The sequence below is a fragment of the Vombatus ursinus genome, unplaced genomic scaffold, assembly GCF_900497805.2.
Source record: "Vombatus ursinus unplaced genomic scaffold, bare-nosed wombat genome assembly UNPS02001287.1, whole genome shotgun sequence".
Taxonomy (NCBI): Eukaryota; Metazoa; Chordata; class Mammalia; order Diprotodontia; family Vombatidae; genus Vombatus; species Vombatus ursinus.
Window position 1 is genome coordinate 17,902,820 of NW_020941065.1, and position 16,513 is coordinate 17,919,332.

The 16,513-nt window shown below is 47.7% G+C and overlaps 1 protein-coding gene across 1 annotated transcript in view; it reads right to left on the reverse strand.

The window, feature by feature from the left end:
* Positions 1 to 308, reverse strand: part of ASCC2 (activating signal cointegrator 1 complex subunit 2) — a 36,591-nt gene extending 36,283 nt beyond the window's left edge. The window contains exon 1 of the mRNA XM_027863569.1: positions 205 to 308. The gene's annotated coding sequence lies outside the window, so the exon portion shown is untranslated. The remainder of the gene's footprint in view (positions 1 to 204) is intronic.
* Between the last annotated feature and the right edge of the window lie 16,205 nt (positions 309 to 16,513).

Below are 16,513 nucleotides of genomic sequence, written 5' to 3' on the forward strand. Positions count from 1 at the left end.
TATCCCCCTCCCCTCTCCTCCACTCCGTTCTATCCCCCCTCCCCTCTTCCCCCACTCCGTTCTATCCCCCTCCCCTCTCTTCCACTACACACCACTCTATCCCCTGACCCCATCCCTCCATCTCTCTCTTCACTCTATTCCTTCCTCTCCTCTCCTTCCCACCACCAGAGTTCTCCTTTCTCTCTTCCCCTTCCATTTACCCACCCCCTGTAGAGGCCGAGATTGCCTCCCGCTACGGCTCACGCTCCCGGCGCCGGTTGCCGGTCTTCGATGTGACAGCTTAGGGCAGTGCCGCCATTTCCGGGGTCACGGAGCTACGGCGCAGGTGCAGACAGGAAGCGTGCCGGAAGCCCCGCCCCCTCCGGGGGACTGCTTCCCCCTACCTGCCTCTCTGGGCCATGAAGCCCCGCCCCCTGCCACGAGCCTGACCGTTTGGACCACGCCCCCTGCCTCCCAACTCCGGGCGCCCATCCTCAGAACGGAAAGTGAGCACGCGCAACTCCAGGGTGGGGGCGGGGTGTGCATTTGGTATTCGAGGGTTTCACTTGCCCTCAGTTATCTGGAAAAGGAGCTTTAGATCCAGGGGAGTGGAAGACTTTGTGTCTCATTAAGACCCCAGTGATTGGAGCTTTACTCGACAGAGCAGTCACGAGTTATCCCCATTTTACAGTGGAAGAAACTGAGGCTTCAGGAGGGGAGGAGACTGGCCCGAGGTCACACATCAGTAATAATAATAATAATTAATCATAACTAATGCCTACGCAGCGCTTTATGTATGAGGAGGGGATGGATGACTGAGTCCCAACAGACCCTGGGTTCAAATCCTTGCTCCTACCCCTCCCAGAATCTCAGAATGGGGAAGGGCTTAGAGGCAATCCAGTCCAACTTGGACCTGGATGAGAATTCCCTGGACGACTGCATGGCCGCTAAGTGGACAGGTCGTCATCCCAGTCTACTTGAAGACCCTTATAGATGAGGAACTCACTACCCTCTAAGACATTCCTAGTCAACCTCACTAGCCTGCACCTGGATTGTGGAAAGACCCTCCCACCTGCTCTCCCCACTCCAATCAAGTCCAGTTAAGCATTTATTAAGCCCCTAGGCTGCTTAATTCTAGCGCCTTCCTTCTGTTAATTATTTCCTATTTATCCTATATATACCTTACTTTGTGTATTTATGTTTGCATGTTGTTTCACCCACTAGATTGTAAGCTCCTTGAGGGCAGGGACTGTCTTTTTGTATCCCTAGCTTCTTTTTGTTATCTCTAGCGCTTAGCAGAGTGCCTGGCACATAGCAGGTGCCTATTAAATGTTGATTGATTGATCGCCAGGTACTGCCAATCTTCAACCCTTTGGTAATTAATGTTTATAGAAGAATAATTCTAACTTCACAAAATCTCCAAACTGAAAAGGACCATAAAGGTCATCTAGTTCAGCCTGTGCTGGACCCAGAATCCTGCTCTGCCATCTCCAATTGGAGGCATCCACCCTTGGCTTGAAAGAGCTCCTGGGGCAAGCCCATTCCCCACTTGTATAACTCTGATTGTAGAGAACTTGGCAATCCTAGCCAACCTTAATGTGTTCTTTGCTCCTTTCAACTATCACTTCCAGCTCTGCCCTCTGACATCAAGCAGAATGAATCCAGTCCCTTCTCCAAGAGATGACTCTTCAGGTGTTTGAGGACATTCATTGTATCCTCTCTAAGACTGTGGTCTCAAAGCCCTTCACCATTCTGGTGTTTGTCTGGTCTCTGAGACAAATTCTTCAGTTTACCATCATCCTCCCTAATGCCCAAACCTGAGCCCACTAGCCTAGGTGAGGTCTGAGGAAGGGCCTGGCTCCCTCTTAATTTCAGACATTCTACTTCTTGGGGAGTTACAGAGTTAGGGAACAGACCTGTGACTTTATTGTTAGAGAGGACTCCCAGAGGAAGAAATTCTCTCTTCCAAAGTAATTGGCTCCTCTGCAATTGGTAATCTCAAGTTAACTTCCCCAGGGTTGCACAGTCCGTATGGGTCCTGTCTCTGGACTTGAACGGACTTTGAGGCCAGCTGTACGCCAAACTGTTTCTTTTAATGTCGTATAATATTATATTAGCTTTCTTGGCTGTTATATCACACTGCTAATTCATGTCGATCTTGCTTGAAATCCCCAGATCATTTTCAGACAAACTGTTGTCTGACCACAGCTCTTCCATCTTATACTTGCAAAATTGATTTTTTGAGCCCAAATCTCAGACTTTACATTGACCCCTATTCTATTTCAGCTTATTCAAGTCTGCTCGAGTGTTCTACACTGTCAAGATCTTTTGGAATCCTAGCTCTTTCAGGCAGGTGTGTTAGCTGTCCTATGTGGCATAATGGTTAAACCCCTGGACTTGGGATCAGGAAGACCCAGGTTCAAATCCTGTTTACCATCTGTATGACCTTGGGAAGTCACAACCTCTCTGGGCCTAAGTTTCCTCATCTGTAAAATATGGGAATTGGAATAGATGATCTCTAACTCTATGATCCTACCCAGCTTTATGGCTGTCCACAGTGGATAAGCATGCCATCTCTGCTTTTATCCAAGTCGTTGATAAAACACTTAAACTGCATGGGGCTAAGCTTCCTAACACATTGGAGAGCTCCTTCCAAGCTGATAGCGAACCACTAGTGACTACCCTTTGGTTCCATCCTTTCAACCAGCTTCAATCCACTTAATTAGCCCATCTTCTAGCCCACCTCCCTCTACCTCTTCCACAAGAGTAGCACGAGAGCCCTGGCCTTTTACTTCCCTAAAAATCTATGGAGGTTATATCTCAACTTTCTCCTGGTCTACCAGTCTAGTAACACTACCAAAAACAAGCTTTCAGGTTAGTTTAGGATGATCTGTTCTTGAGGACGCCATGTTGATTCTTTGGGATCTGGGCTTCCTTTTTCAGATGTTCATTAACTTTTTAACAACCCATCCATTTTAGCATTTGGCTTCCCTTCTCTCTCATTATCTTCCTTGGTTATCAACTCTCTATTAGCTATTTGGGCTCAGTCCATTGCAGTCCAAAGATTGGACTTGGCAGAGAAGACAGAAGAATTAAGAGTTGGGCAACTGTGCCTTCCTCAGGATCAGTTAGCACTGCTCTGACCCGGTTCTCTTTAAGGTAGTCCTCTAACCTTATAGTTCCCCACTTGCAGCCTGCAAAGAACAGGGGGAGGGGGTCTGGAGTTATTGCAAAAGGCGCATTTCATTCAATGAATGAGTCAGCATAATAAACATACTGGACTGCAATGGATTTGTGTTCTCACGCCTTCCAGTGATGTAGCTCACAACCCTTCCATGCTTTCTTATCCTCAATGACTTGTCTGGTTCCTCCCACGAATTCCTTTTAAGTGGTCCTTCCAGTATGCTAACGACCTTCCTCCCAGCTTATTAATGCATGCCATGGGTGTCAGAGTAGCAGGCTGGCAAACTGTCCTTTCTCCCAGGCTCTTGCTGCATGACTGGCCCACTTCCTCTTTCCATCATATGGCTCCTGGAGGATACCGTTTATTGAGTGTAACAAGCAAATTTGCCAGCTGGGCCAAGTGTTGGTGGGTGCAAGAGGAAGAAACTCCGGATGGCGCAAGTATACCATGGGCAGCCAGGTGGTGCAGTGGATAGAGCGCCTACAGTGGAGTCAGAAAGACTTCTTCCTGAGTTCAAATCTGGCCTCAGATACTCAATAGCTGTGTGACCCTGGGCAAGTCACTTTACACTGTTTGCTTCAGTTTCCTCATCTGTAAAATGAGCTGGAGAAGAAAATGGCAAACCAGTCCAGTATCTTTGCCGTAACAGTCTCTGAAGAGCTGTAATGAATGATGAGGAGAGGTGTATGGTGGGTGTGAACAGGCTGCTACACAGTAGAAACAAGGAATTGCTGAGAAGAACGGGAATAAACGAAGTCCTCAAAGAAATGAACGAGTGAAAAGGAGGATGGACCGGTCCCATGGTGAGAGCAAGAGATAGCTGAGGGACCACCATGGGCTCCATTGGCAGCTTTGAAACATCACGAGAAATTAAGCAACCCCCCCCCCACCCCATATATTAGATGGGCCTCGTGTGGTGAACACACAGGGGGCATGGACGGGAGAGGCACAGGGCGGGCGGGGCACAGGGCGGGCCGGGCACAGGGCGGACGGGGCACAGCACGGGCGAGGCACAGGGCGGGGCACAGGGCGGGCGGGGCACAGGGAGGGCGGAGCACAGGGCGGGGCACAGGGCGGGCGGGGCACAGGGCGGGGCACAGGGCGGGCCGGGCACAGGGCGGGCGAGGCACAGGGCGGGGCACAGGCCGGGCGGGGCCCAGGGCGGGCGGGGCCCAGGGCGGGGCCCAGGGCGGGGCCCAGGGCGGGCGGGGCCCAGGGCGGGCGGGGCCCAGGGCGGGCAGACCCAAATGGGGTCACAAAGAGCTGCACAGGACTGAACAACAGCAGCAAGAAAGCTGATGTCTTTTTTTTTTTGGCTAGGCAACAGGGTTAAGTGACTTGGCCAGGGTCACACAGCTAGTAAGTGTTATGTGTCTGAGGTCAGATTTGAACTCAGGTTCTCTTGACTCCAGGGCCGGTGTTCTAGGCACTGTACCACCTAGCTGCCCCTATGATCTCAGCTTTTTGAACCTCAGTTTCCTTTTCTAGTGGCGTGATAATAATACATTTACTTGCCTCACAGGGCTATGATGTAAACATATCACAAACCCTAAAACTCCATAGAAACGTAATATATGATTTTGATGGAAACATCATCTTCCTGCCTCCTCCCCCACTCGGCTCCAGCCAGAGAACCAGCTTAGGCTAAGCCTTAGACACCCTCCCCTTTTTCTGGTTCTCTTTCATGACTCATCCCTGAGGAGTTCCAAGGGAGGCAGAGATGATTCCCAAAGTCCTGTCATTAGTTGTAACAAAATGCCTTAAATATAAATTAGAGAGGCATCATCCCCACCAAGGCGACAACACCAAAGGAGGTGTTCCTCTCCCAACCCATCATTTGACAGATGAGAAGGTAAGTGGCAGACCGAAAACCATCCAGGGAGTCAGGAGCAGGACTGGGGCTCACCTCCACATCTGGCCAGCTGAAAAGTATGCTGACTACCCTCCAACCAAGCGTTTTTCTGACAGGTCAACAGCCAGGAGGGATAACAGAATGAAGGAATGAAAAAAGCATTAAGCACTCCCTGTATACCAAAACATGGGCTATGTGCTGGGAATACGAACAGGAAAGTCAGACAGTCTCTTTTCCCAAGAAGCTCACATTGAAATGAGAGAAACAACATAAACGGAAGACTTAAGCAACAATTCAAAGAGAAAGCCCTAGTGACTCTTTGATGATGATGATGGTGGTGGTGGTGGTGGTGGTGGTGATGATAACTAGCACTTTAAAGTTTGGAAAGTGCTTTACATTCATTATACGGGAGCCTTTCACAATATCTGGGAAGGAGGTACTATAATTACTCCCATTTTACAGATGACGAGAATGAGGCTCTAGAGAGGTAGGAAGACTAGCCCAGAGTCACACAGGTAGGAAATGTCCAAGGAAGAATTTGAAAGCAGGTCTTCCTGCTTTCCTGCTTTCCCGCTTTTCAAGATGTGACGGCTCTTTGCAAGGAAGGCTTGGCTCTCAAAGACCTACGGACCGGCCACTTCCAAGCAATGAGTTTTCCTTCTTCATTCACGTAGAAAAGTGGAGTCAATCCCATGGTTTGCCAAAGGTCACAAGACGAGTTAGTTGCAGGACAATGAGTCAATCAACAAACATTTAATTAAACTCCTACTAGGTGTCAAGCACAGCTCTTGGCTCTCAGAATACAAAGTCCTAAGTTACATCTCCTAGACTAGCCAAGATAAACCTCTTGGGGCACACTTGAGCCAATCCAGAGTGAAGGGGCAAAGAGTTTGCCTTCATTGGGTACCTTGTGAATCTCCCTGTGAATTCTCTGATCTGTGAACATGTCCCCTGTACATACCCCCTACACCTACCACCTCTCTCAGTTGCTTCCTAGTGGGTGATTACATTTATCGATGAGGATTCCTCTCAGTCCCTTCACTCATCACCATCCCATTTGTACCTCCATGTCAATGTCTGCTTACATGTGTATCCCTCGATAATGTGTGAAGGCTATCTCTCTTTCAAGTAGAATTCTGCTGTTTTTACCTTTACATCATTCATATCCGGCCTCTTCTCTTTACTCACAGAACTGCTCTCTTAGTTCAGGCCCCCTTCCTCCATACTGCCTCAGTCTCAGGGGGGAGGGGTCTTAGACTTAAGGTGGCTGCTATGAAGCCAAGTTCACATCTAAATGCAGCATGGCCTGGTGGAGGAGATGCCAGTACCTCAGTGGAGATCCTCTGCTGGCCTTAGTCGAGCTGGTTCAAGGTCCATATGCATGCAGACTCTGCCATTGACTCCAGTTCCTGCATCCCAACTTGTCAAAGCTCCCAAGGGCACAGCCTTGTCTCCTCCATCTCCAGTCCCTTCACCTGAGTCACTTACCTTACCAGGAACAGAAGTAACAGCAGGGCCATGAGCACATTGCCTTAGATCCACCAGTGGGGGGTGAGGGATGGGAGGGAGGCTGCCGGTACCTACCTGGAAGCGTTTAGCAGTTGGTATAGCACTCCAACACAGCCAGGGGGGAAAGGCCGAGTTACCCCATGGAAGTCTTTTGTATGCACACTCAGATCTGGCTCAGCAGCCAAACAGAAAGGCAGGCAGTAATCCGATCTGAAATCGTCATAGAATACCTGGGCGAGGATCAAAGTCCACTTGAAGGCTGGAGCCAGGCAAGCACTTTGTGCCTGCTCTTAAGGGGTGAGCTCTTAGCGATTAGCACCCCATTATACTCTTCTCCACGTCCTCTTCTCCAAATTCAACATTCCCATTTCGTTCAGTTGATCCTTAAACGGGATAGACTTGAGGCCCTTCATTATCCTCATTGTTTTCCTCTGGATATTTTCCAAGTAATTAATCAATCAATAAACATTTATTAAGTGCCAACTACGTGCCAGGCACTGTGCTAAACTCTGGGGATACAAAAAGAGGCAAAAGCCAGTCCCTGCCCTCAGGGAGCTTACAATCTAATGGCAGAGACAACATGTGAACAAATATATACAAAGCAAGCTCTATACAGTATAAATAGGAAATAATTAACCAAGGGAAGGCACTGAAATTAAGAGGGGGTGGGGAAGGCTTCCTGGAGAAGGTGGACTTTTAGTTGGGACTTAAAGGAAGCCAGGGAAATCAGGAGTCTGAGTGGAGGAAAGAGAACATTTCAGACATGGGGAACTGAAGAGAATGTCTGGAGCCGAGAGATGAAGAATCTTATTCTTGGAACAGCTACGAGGCCAGTCTTATTAATCTCCTTCCTACAATGTGACATCCAGAAGTGAACGTAAATGTGATCTGAGCCAGGCAGAGAACAGGACTGCCATCTCCTTCCTCCTGGACGGCACAGTTTGGTGGTTTTTGTTGTTGTTTTTTTTTTTTAATGTAGTCTAACACTTCTCTGAAACAAAATCATAGAGGAATTTCAACTGCACTAGCCCAGGAAAGCATGATTCAACTAATTGGGGGGTTCAAATTATAACTTTGCCCACAGATATAAGGAAAGGATCATTGATGGAATGAAGTTATATCCCTTTCTATAATCCGTCTTCCACATATCTGTCGAGATGCTCCTAAATAAAGCACAGTTCTGATGGGGTTTACTTCTCCACTCAATAAACTTCAGTAGGTCCCAACTCTTTCTAAGATCACGTATAAACTCTTCTATTTGGCATGTAAAGTCCTTCACAATCTGGTACCAGTGTGCCTTTCCAGCCTTACCAGACGAGACTCCCCTTCACGTACTTCCCCAAATAAAATCCGCCAACTTAATGCTCTTCACATGCAATGTTCTATCTCTCGTCTCTGTGTCTTTGCCCAGGCAGATCCCCATGCCGGGAATGCCCTTCCTTCTCACATTCTTTTCATAGAATCCCCAGCTTTCTTCAAAGCTCCAATCAAACACCATCTCCTAAATGAGGCCTTTCTGATCCCCCCAGCTGCTAGTGCCTCTCTCCTGAATTACATTGTATTTATTTTGTACATTTCTTATGCTGTATATAGTCATATGTGTCAATGTTGCTTTTCCTGTCCCGTAAGGACAAGCACCATTCATTCGTGTCTCTCTACGTCTCCAGGGCCTGGCATATAGTAGGTGCTTAATAAATGCGTGTTGATTGACTGGATGATTGAGAAGCCAAGCACCTTTTAGCCCCATTCTATAAAGGGAGTGGGAGAGCCCATCCTTCTGCTTCTCTTCATTACGTTGAATCTGAGGCTTCATGCATTTCTTGAAGCTTTCAAATCTTGTCTTGTGCAGAATACTCTGTGTACAGAAAGAGAAATGCCTCTCCTGGGGCTCAGCCAGACTGAGCCTGTGGAGCATGGAACCTGAGGAACCTGGTGCCCTGTTGATTAAAAACCAACTGGAAGGCAAAAACGCCTTCTTTTCCAGGATGACTATCCCTTCAACAAAGAAAGATCTCTTCAAAGTGACAAGGCCCCGTCCTCAAGCAGCTTACCATCTAGCACAGGCAATAGTCTAGACGTGAGGTCTCAAGACTTAGGTTCCAATCCTGCCTCTCATGCTTACTCGCTATGGGACCCAGGAATCCATTTCCCCTCTTAGAGCCTCAATCTCTTCATTTGCAAGATGGCGGGAATAATTGCACTACCTGCCTCCCAGGGTTATGGTGGAGAACGTAGTTTGTCAATCTTAAAAGGATCTAGAAATAGGAACTGTTATTGAAGTTAGTGGTAATGGCAGCAACAGTTGAAAAAGAGAGAGCAGTGGACTTGGAGGCAGAAGACCTGAGTTCAAATCCTGCTTCGGATGCTTACTCGCTGTGTGATCCCACGCAAGCAACCTAACTTCTCTGGGTGTCATCTTCTACATCTGTAAAATGGGGATGACAATGGCACTTATCTCACAGAGTGGTTGTGGGACTAAATAAGATCGTATCCATAAGGCCCGTTACAAACCTTGAAGCACTATAGAAACGTCAATGAGTGTTTATTTTGTTCCTACTATGTTCAGGAAGACTCATCTTCCAGCCTCCCGACATTACTAGCTATGAAACCTCGAGCAAGTCACTTCATTCTGTTTGCCTCAGTTTCCTCATCTGTAAAATGAGCTGGAGAAGGAAATGGCAAACCACCCCAGGACCTCTGCCAAGGAAACCCCAAATGGGGTCTCAGACAGGACTGAAAACCCCAGGGGAATGCTGATTTCCTTTCCCCATCAAAGGTACCCTCGACGACACCTCTTTTAGGCCACTTCTCACGCATGAGTCGCTGTTGGCCATAGGCAGCAGGCCCCACTGTTATCATAACAGTTGCCAAATCTCTGGGGTAGGGGCCGAGGCTCCAAAGAGAAAACATAAGAGTGCCTGTCCTCAAGGGGCTTACACTCTACTGGGAGGATAGAATAGGTAACCAGATTATTTTCGATTCTTTGAGGAAGAGAAGAGAACACTGCCTGAGCTGCCACAGGGACACAGAACAGGAAGAGAGGGAGGATTGATCAATTGTGCCTGACCTCAGAGAGCCTGCATTCTGGGGGGTGGGGGTGGGGGGTAGAAGGAAGTGGATCCCAAGAGTTTCCTAGGCAGGGCCTCTTAAACTTTTTCCACCCAGGACCCCTTCAGCACTTCTTAAACTGCAGGTTGGGAGCCACGCACTGTAGGGAGGCAGTGGGGCTGAGCCTTGAAGAAAGTCAGGATTCTAAGCACCCTCTGCAAAGTATCGATCAAACCAGATGGGTCTCTGGGTGAGAAAATGTGGAAAGCTCACAGCCTGCCCTGGGCCTGGTTCTACAAACATGACCCCTCCGAAACCTGACTCTTCATGTAATGCTTTGGATGGCCAAAAGAAATCTACCAGCAGCAATAAAGAGAAAACCTCTTTATTGGAGGCAAGACTGCTTGGGAGTGGTTATGGGCTTTTGTTTTGGCGTTTGTTTGTTTTTGGTTTTGCTTTATTATTATTTTTTAATTCCTCGGTGCTTAAGCCAGTGCCAGCACACAGTAGGAATGCTCGTTGACTGACTGACTTCAGCTTCTTGGTTGGGGTCGGCTCATTGTTGGAGGGGGAGGGGTGACAGTACAAGGATTCGTGGCCCCTCGGACAGTCTGATGAAGCCTCAGGATTCCTCCTCAGAATAATATTTTTGAGTGAATAAATAAAATACATTCATTACAAAGGAAACCAATTATATTAAAATCGTTATTTAAAAAAGAAAAAAAGCAAGTTCTCAGAGCCCAAATTCGGAACCTCTGATAATATCATAGACCGAGAGCCAGAAGGGATACCAGAGGCCACTAAACCCCCATTCCCTCATTTTAGAGATAAGAAAACCTAAGGGAATGACTCGTCCAAGGTCACAAAGTTAATAAATGCCCTTTTTTTTTTTTTTTTTTTTTTTGGCTAGGCAATGGGGTTGGGTGACTTGCACAGGGTCACACAGCTAGCTAGTATCATGTGTTTTAGGCCGGATTTGAACTCAGGTCCTCCTGACTCCAGGGCCAGTACTCTATCCATTGTGCCACCTACCTGCCCCTAGTAAATATCTGAGGTGAGATTTGAACCCAGATCAAGTCCAGTGCTCTATCCCCTACACTGTACTGCCTCTCAAGGCTTTGTGATATCACAGATATGCCATCCCAGTATCTTTGATGCTTTTAGGAATTATGTACTTGTAGATAATGAAGAATATTTTTCTTCCTCTGCTAAGGTCGGGCAGGAAGCATTTCAGCTAGAATCAGCCAGCCTGGTCGAATTGGTTATATAAGCCCATCACCAGGTTGTCTGGGGGTGGGGACCGGGGAGCATCTTTTTTGATACCGTCTAGTCATCTACCCAAACTTAACGTGGCTAAGAGCCACAGGAGGGGAGGAAGTTCACCCATAGATTCAGACCTGTGCTGTCAACAGCCTAGGAAACTCTTGGAGAGGAAACATTGACCTGCTCTGTAACTTTGGGTCCCACGGCCTATAAAATTAATTATGTCTAAGCACTCAGGTCATTCTAATAAGCCTCTGAATCCAAGGCCACTACTCTGTGCCACCTCTCATTGAGGTCTTAGTAATGTCACCAGATAAGACAGTGCCTCTCTGAACATAGTTACATTTTTTTCTATAGGCTTTCCTCCTCTCTCCTCAAACTACCTTTTCACAGTTTCCCATTATGCATACACTCAGTGTTCCAGTCCGGATGAACGTCTCGCTCTCCCATGAACTCATCCATACCCTTTTCATCTCTGCCCCTTTTTGCCCTCTTCCCAGAATGCCCTTCTCCACCATCTCTACAGGTCCAACTCTTTTCCATCCTTCAAGGCAGGGCCGCCCACTGCCCCCATTCTGTATTCACCATTTCCTCCAGCCTAAGACTTCTGCCTCTAGACTTTTCTGGGAGCCCTGTTTTATGCTATTATCACCGAAGGTCATAGGCTCACAGCTCTCGAACTGGAAGAGAGCTTAGAAGTCATCAGGTTGAATGCCCTCATCTTTCAGATAAGGAAACTGAGGCTAAGAAAGAGGGGAAAGGTGGGATTTGAACTCACCTTTACAAACTTCCTTTCTCCAAGGCCAGTACTCTCACCTATGTATGCTTCCTGATGTAGGCTTGTAGACTGCTAGAGGCAAGCGTGGAATAGAGACTAGAGTACTGAGCTGGAGTTAAGAAGACCCGAATTCAAATCCTTTGACAGCTATATGACCCTGGCTGAGTCACTTAACTTTCTGAGCAGGATAAGGACTCGAGTACTAATCAGGAGTGGGGAACCTATGACCTTGAGGCCACATGTGCCCTTCTAGGTCCTTGGGCGCAGCGTTGTGACTGAGCCCAAGTTTTACAGAACAAATCCTTTTATTAAGGATTAAGGAAGCTTATGAACCTTTTTTTTTCCTTTTGCTATTTCTTCAGGATACCTGAGGATTTGTTGTCCCTCCAAGATGGAATTCAAATATTTGAATTCTTTTTATGAAGGGATTTGTTGTGTGAAGTTTGGATTCAGTCAAAGGGCTGTACTTGAGGACCTAGAGGACCACATGTAGCCTTGAGGCTGCAGGCTCCCCACCCATGTAACAGAAAGGTTTCGAGCCCATTCCACTGATCCCAGATCCCTCCAATATCCCACTACTCTCATTTCTCTGACTGGATTGGAAGCTCCCTGAAGTCAGCCCCTTGACTTTCATCTTAGCATCTCCTTTTCTTGCCCGGCTGGTTGGGGATTCAATCCACAGTTTGCTGAAGGAATTCACCTGGCTGCCTGGTTCACTAGACTTTGCCCTCCATCTTCCAAGTCAACAGCTCCCATCACAGCTTTTGCTGACTCCAGATGGAGTTGGAGAATGAACACTTTGGTGAAAGTTTGAACTACACCCCTAGGGGCCCTAATAAAGTCACATCTGCATATGGTTATGCCTACCCTGTGTTTTTTAGTGAGTAAACACAGTCTGAGGAGATAATGACAGGCAACTAGGAACGGGCCTGGCTTGGGGAAGGAGGGAAGGCATAATTGGAAGGTACCTAACTTGCCCCATATAATGAATAGGCTCATTCTAATTTGTAAGTAATAGTTGTCCTACCTCCTGAGTGTTTTATGTATATGAACTTAGTTCTGTGGTGATAGCATTAGAGTGGGGAGCCTTTTCAAATTCCAAGTCCCTTGCCCCGAGGAGGTCAAGGGCATAAAGACAAGTTTCAGACCTTCTAAGTTCTCCTACCCCAATTTATCTCAGCTAAAAACTGGAAATGAAATGGGTGTCACTGATCTTTAGGCTCTAGCTGAGAAAAGGTGGTCTAAGGATGACTGTATTAGAAGGCTCTGACTGAGCAGGAGCTCAAGATGCCCCTGAGTTCATTATTAGGTCATAAAGAAGTGGTTTAAGTGACGATTGCAGTTAGATTTCAGGAAGGCAGCTGACGCTTTCTCATGCTATTTATTCACGTGGAAAAGAGGGAGGGCTGTGGGCTAGGCAACAGTGTAGTTAGTTGAGTTTGGAGCTGGTTGGATATTTGACCTCAAAAAGATGTCATTCCAGGCCTAAATGGTACCAGGGAGGACTTCTACTTGGGGGTGGGGAATTGCTGGGTAGAGATAGTGATGGAAAAAAGAAACAAAGAGGTAAAGAAAAATACATCCATGAAACATCAAAAATACCCAGAAGGGAACAGAAAGGAAGCTGAGGAGGGGACACGAATCAGCAGGGAAGTTTTGTTATTATAGTGCTAAATTTAATATACTTAAAAAAACCCCCAAGCTGTGTATAACAGTTTATAGGTTCACACCTAATCCGTTTTTCTATTCTTTTATGTTGAAATGTTCCTGTTTGTCAATGTTTGTTAAGTTCACAATAAAAAAGAATTTCAAAAGAAGTCATTTACAATTCAATGTCATTATGGCAGGAGGTCTCCAGTGGAGTGCCCTAGGGATCCATGCTTGGCACACTGCTATTTAATGTTTTCATCAGTGACATTAGATTGTGAGCTCCTTATGGAACTCTTCTGCCTTTCTTTGTATCACCAATGTAAAAGCAAAGGGCCCGCACATAGTGGGCTCTTAATAAATGCTTATTGACTGACCTGTAGAAAACCATAGATTATAGGCTCATCAGATTTGTAAATGACATAAAGCTGAGAGGTTACCCAACAGACTTTCAATGACAGAGTAAGGATACGAAAGCATCTTGATAGGTTAGAGCACTGGTCTGAATCTAGTGACATGAAATGCACTAGACATAAATGTAAAGTCACATTCATGGGGTCAAAACATCAATTTCACAAGTACAATTTGAGGGTACAAAAACAGGGAAATTTTCATTATTATTACTACTATTATTGTTATTATCACAGCTCTAGATCTGAAAAGATCCTCAGAGGCTTTCTAATCCCCTATTTTTACAAATGAGGTAAGGGGAATTGGGAAGGGAATAAGCTAACATTTATTTGTGCCAGGCACTGTGTTAAGCTCTTTACAAATATCCCATTTGATACTCATGACAACCCTGGGAGGTAGATGTTATTATTATCCTCATTCTATAGTTGAGGAAACTGAGGCAAGCAGAGGTGAAGTGACTTGCCCAGGGTCACACAGCTATTAAGTGTCTGAGGCTAGATTTGAACTCAGGTCTTCCTGACTCCGGGCCAAGTGCTCTATCCACTGAACCACCTTGCATGTTAAATTAAGCATACATTTAAAAGCAAACTACATGCCTGAAGCCCATCGAGTCATATGGGATCTTCTTAGGGTTCTTTGAGTATTGAAATCTACTTCTTTGTTGATGATTACAAAGATTAAGTTGATAGTGAGTTTGGTTTTTTAGGTGCTCAGAGAACATCTGGAGTATCGTTCAGGTCTGGGTATCACTGTTTAGGAGAGACATTGATTGAGGACCAGAAGACAGCCGGCTACTGGTGGATGTGAAGGGCGGGCCAGTCGAGGGCTTAGCTTTGCTCTGCTTGGCCACTCAGAGCAGAGTCAGGAGCAGTTTGGAGGAGCCAGGAAAGCTTGGGCTGGATGTCAGCTGTATGACAGCTCCCTTAACAAGGAGCCGTCCTTAACAAGCAATGGGCCGCCACGAGACAGGGGGCTCTGGTTCCATGGAGGGCTCCAAGCAGAGGGCAGGTAGCCGCCGCCACCGCCACCGGGGTAGGTTGTGGGGCCGATTCTTTGGGTGTCTACAGTTCAGAGCTTTCCTGAATTCTCCATCTTCACAGAATCATGGAATTTAGACAAGGAAGGTGCCTCCCAGCTGTGACGTGCAAAGTTCTAGATTTAAGATCCGTCCCAGCTGTGCCATCATACCATTTTAGGCCCTGCTTGGGGAGGTGAAGAGGCAGCCTCAGACCACAGATCACAGCAGCAGCGGGGTTGGGGGTGGAGGGAGGCTGAGAAAGGGGGGGCAGCGGTTTTCTTCCCAATAATCAATATGGGAGGAAGCAAGAGTTTGGAGCAAGTTACCCTGGGCTGGGACACGAATGAAGGAAGCATTTATTAAGCACTTGCTGCATACAAAAACACTGTGCTGAGCTCTAAGGATACAAATATGTAAGTCAGATGGTCTCCACCCTCAAGGAGCTCGCGTTCTCATGGGGTCATGACACACATGGGAGGGTCCAGCTGTAAGTTCTTAGGGGCCAACAGCAAAGCAGATGGAGAGCCACACCCTGGATGTCATCCCCACTGATAAAATCTGATCAGTTTCTGGTGTGGAACCACTCGGCAGCACCAAGGACTGTGCCCTGGGTCTTAGGACGCTGTGGCTGAAGGGGCAGGTCCAGGCTGCACCTCCCCAGGGCGGTTTCCTAGGATGCTGCTGGTGGAGGGCGCAGGGCTGGAAGCCTGGCGGTTCCCAAGGGCTCAGGGTCCTGGGCTGGAATCCTGGCTGTTTCCAAGGGCTCAGGGTCTTGGGCTGGAATCCTGGCTGTTTCTAAGGGCTCAGGGTCTTGGGCTAGGCTGGAAGCCTGGCCATTCCCAAGGACTTAGGGGCCTGGCCTGGAGGCCTGGTTGTTCCCAAGGGCTCGGGGTACTGGGCTGGGCTGGAAGCCTGGTGGTTCCCAAGGGCTCAGGGTCCTGGGCTGGAATCCTGGCTGTTTCCAAGGGCTCAGGGTGTTGGGCTAGGCTGGAAGCCTGGCCATTCCCAAGGACTTAGGGGCCTGGCCTGGAGGCCTGGTTGTTGCCAAGGGCTCGGGGTCCTGGGCTGGGCTGGAAGCCTGGCCATTCCCAAGGATTCAGGGTCCTGGGCTGGGCTGGAAGCCTGGCCATTTCCAAGGATTCAGGGTCCTGGGCTGGGCTGGAAGCCTGGCGGTCGCCAAGGGCTCAGGGTCCTCGGCTGTCTCCAGCAGGGTCTGAGGGGAGGTAGTTTGGCTCTCCTGGCACATGCTGCTGCTTCCTGGCCCTCCCTGAGGGGACCTTGCTTCTTCAGCTAGGCTGGCTCGTCTGTGCTGGGAGTGATGGTTGGTTGGCAAGTGGTGGAGATGGCTGGCGCCTTCTCCCCAGGAATTACCGCCCCAGATGATGCCTATGAAGGCTGGCCTGGAAGCTTGGCTGGTGGTTTGGGGGCAGTGCTGTCACCCCCAGGGCTCCTGTGCTAGAAGGTGGGGTGTGGAGCCAATGAAGCCTCACACCATTTCTAACAGGTTATTTTTATTCCTGAGTATCTGATATCTTTGTGGATGGAGACAAGGAGAAAGTCCGGGAATGCTAATAGCTAGCATTTAAATAGTGCTTTAAGGTTTGCAAAGTACTTTACAAATATTATCTCATTGGATCCTCCCGTCCTGGGAAGTGCTATTATTGTCCCCATTTTCCAGTTGAGGAAACTGAGGCAGTTAAATGACTTGCCCAGTGTTACATAGCTAAGAAGTGTCTGAGACAGGATTTGAACTCGGGTCTTTTTGACTCTAGGCCCAGTGCTCTATCTATTGTATGACCTATATCCTCAGCTGAAATGCATCAA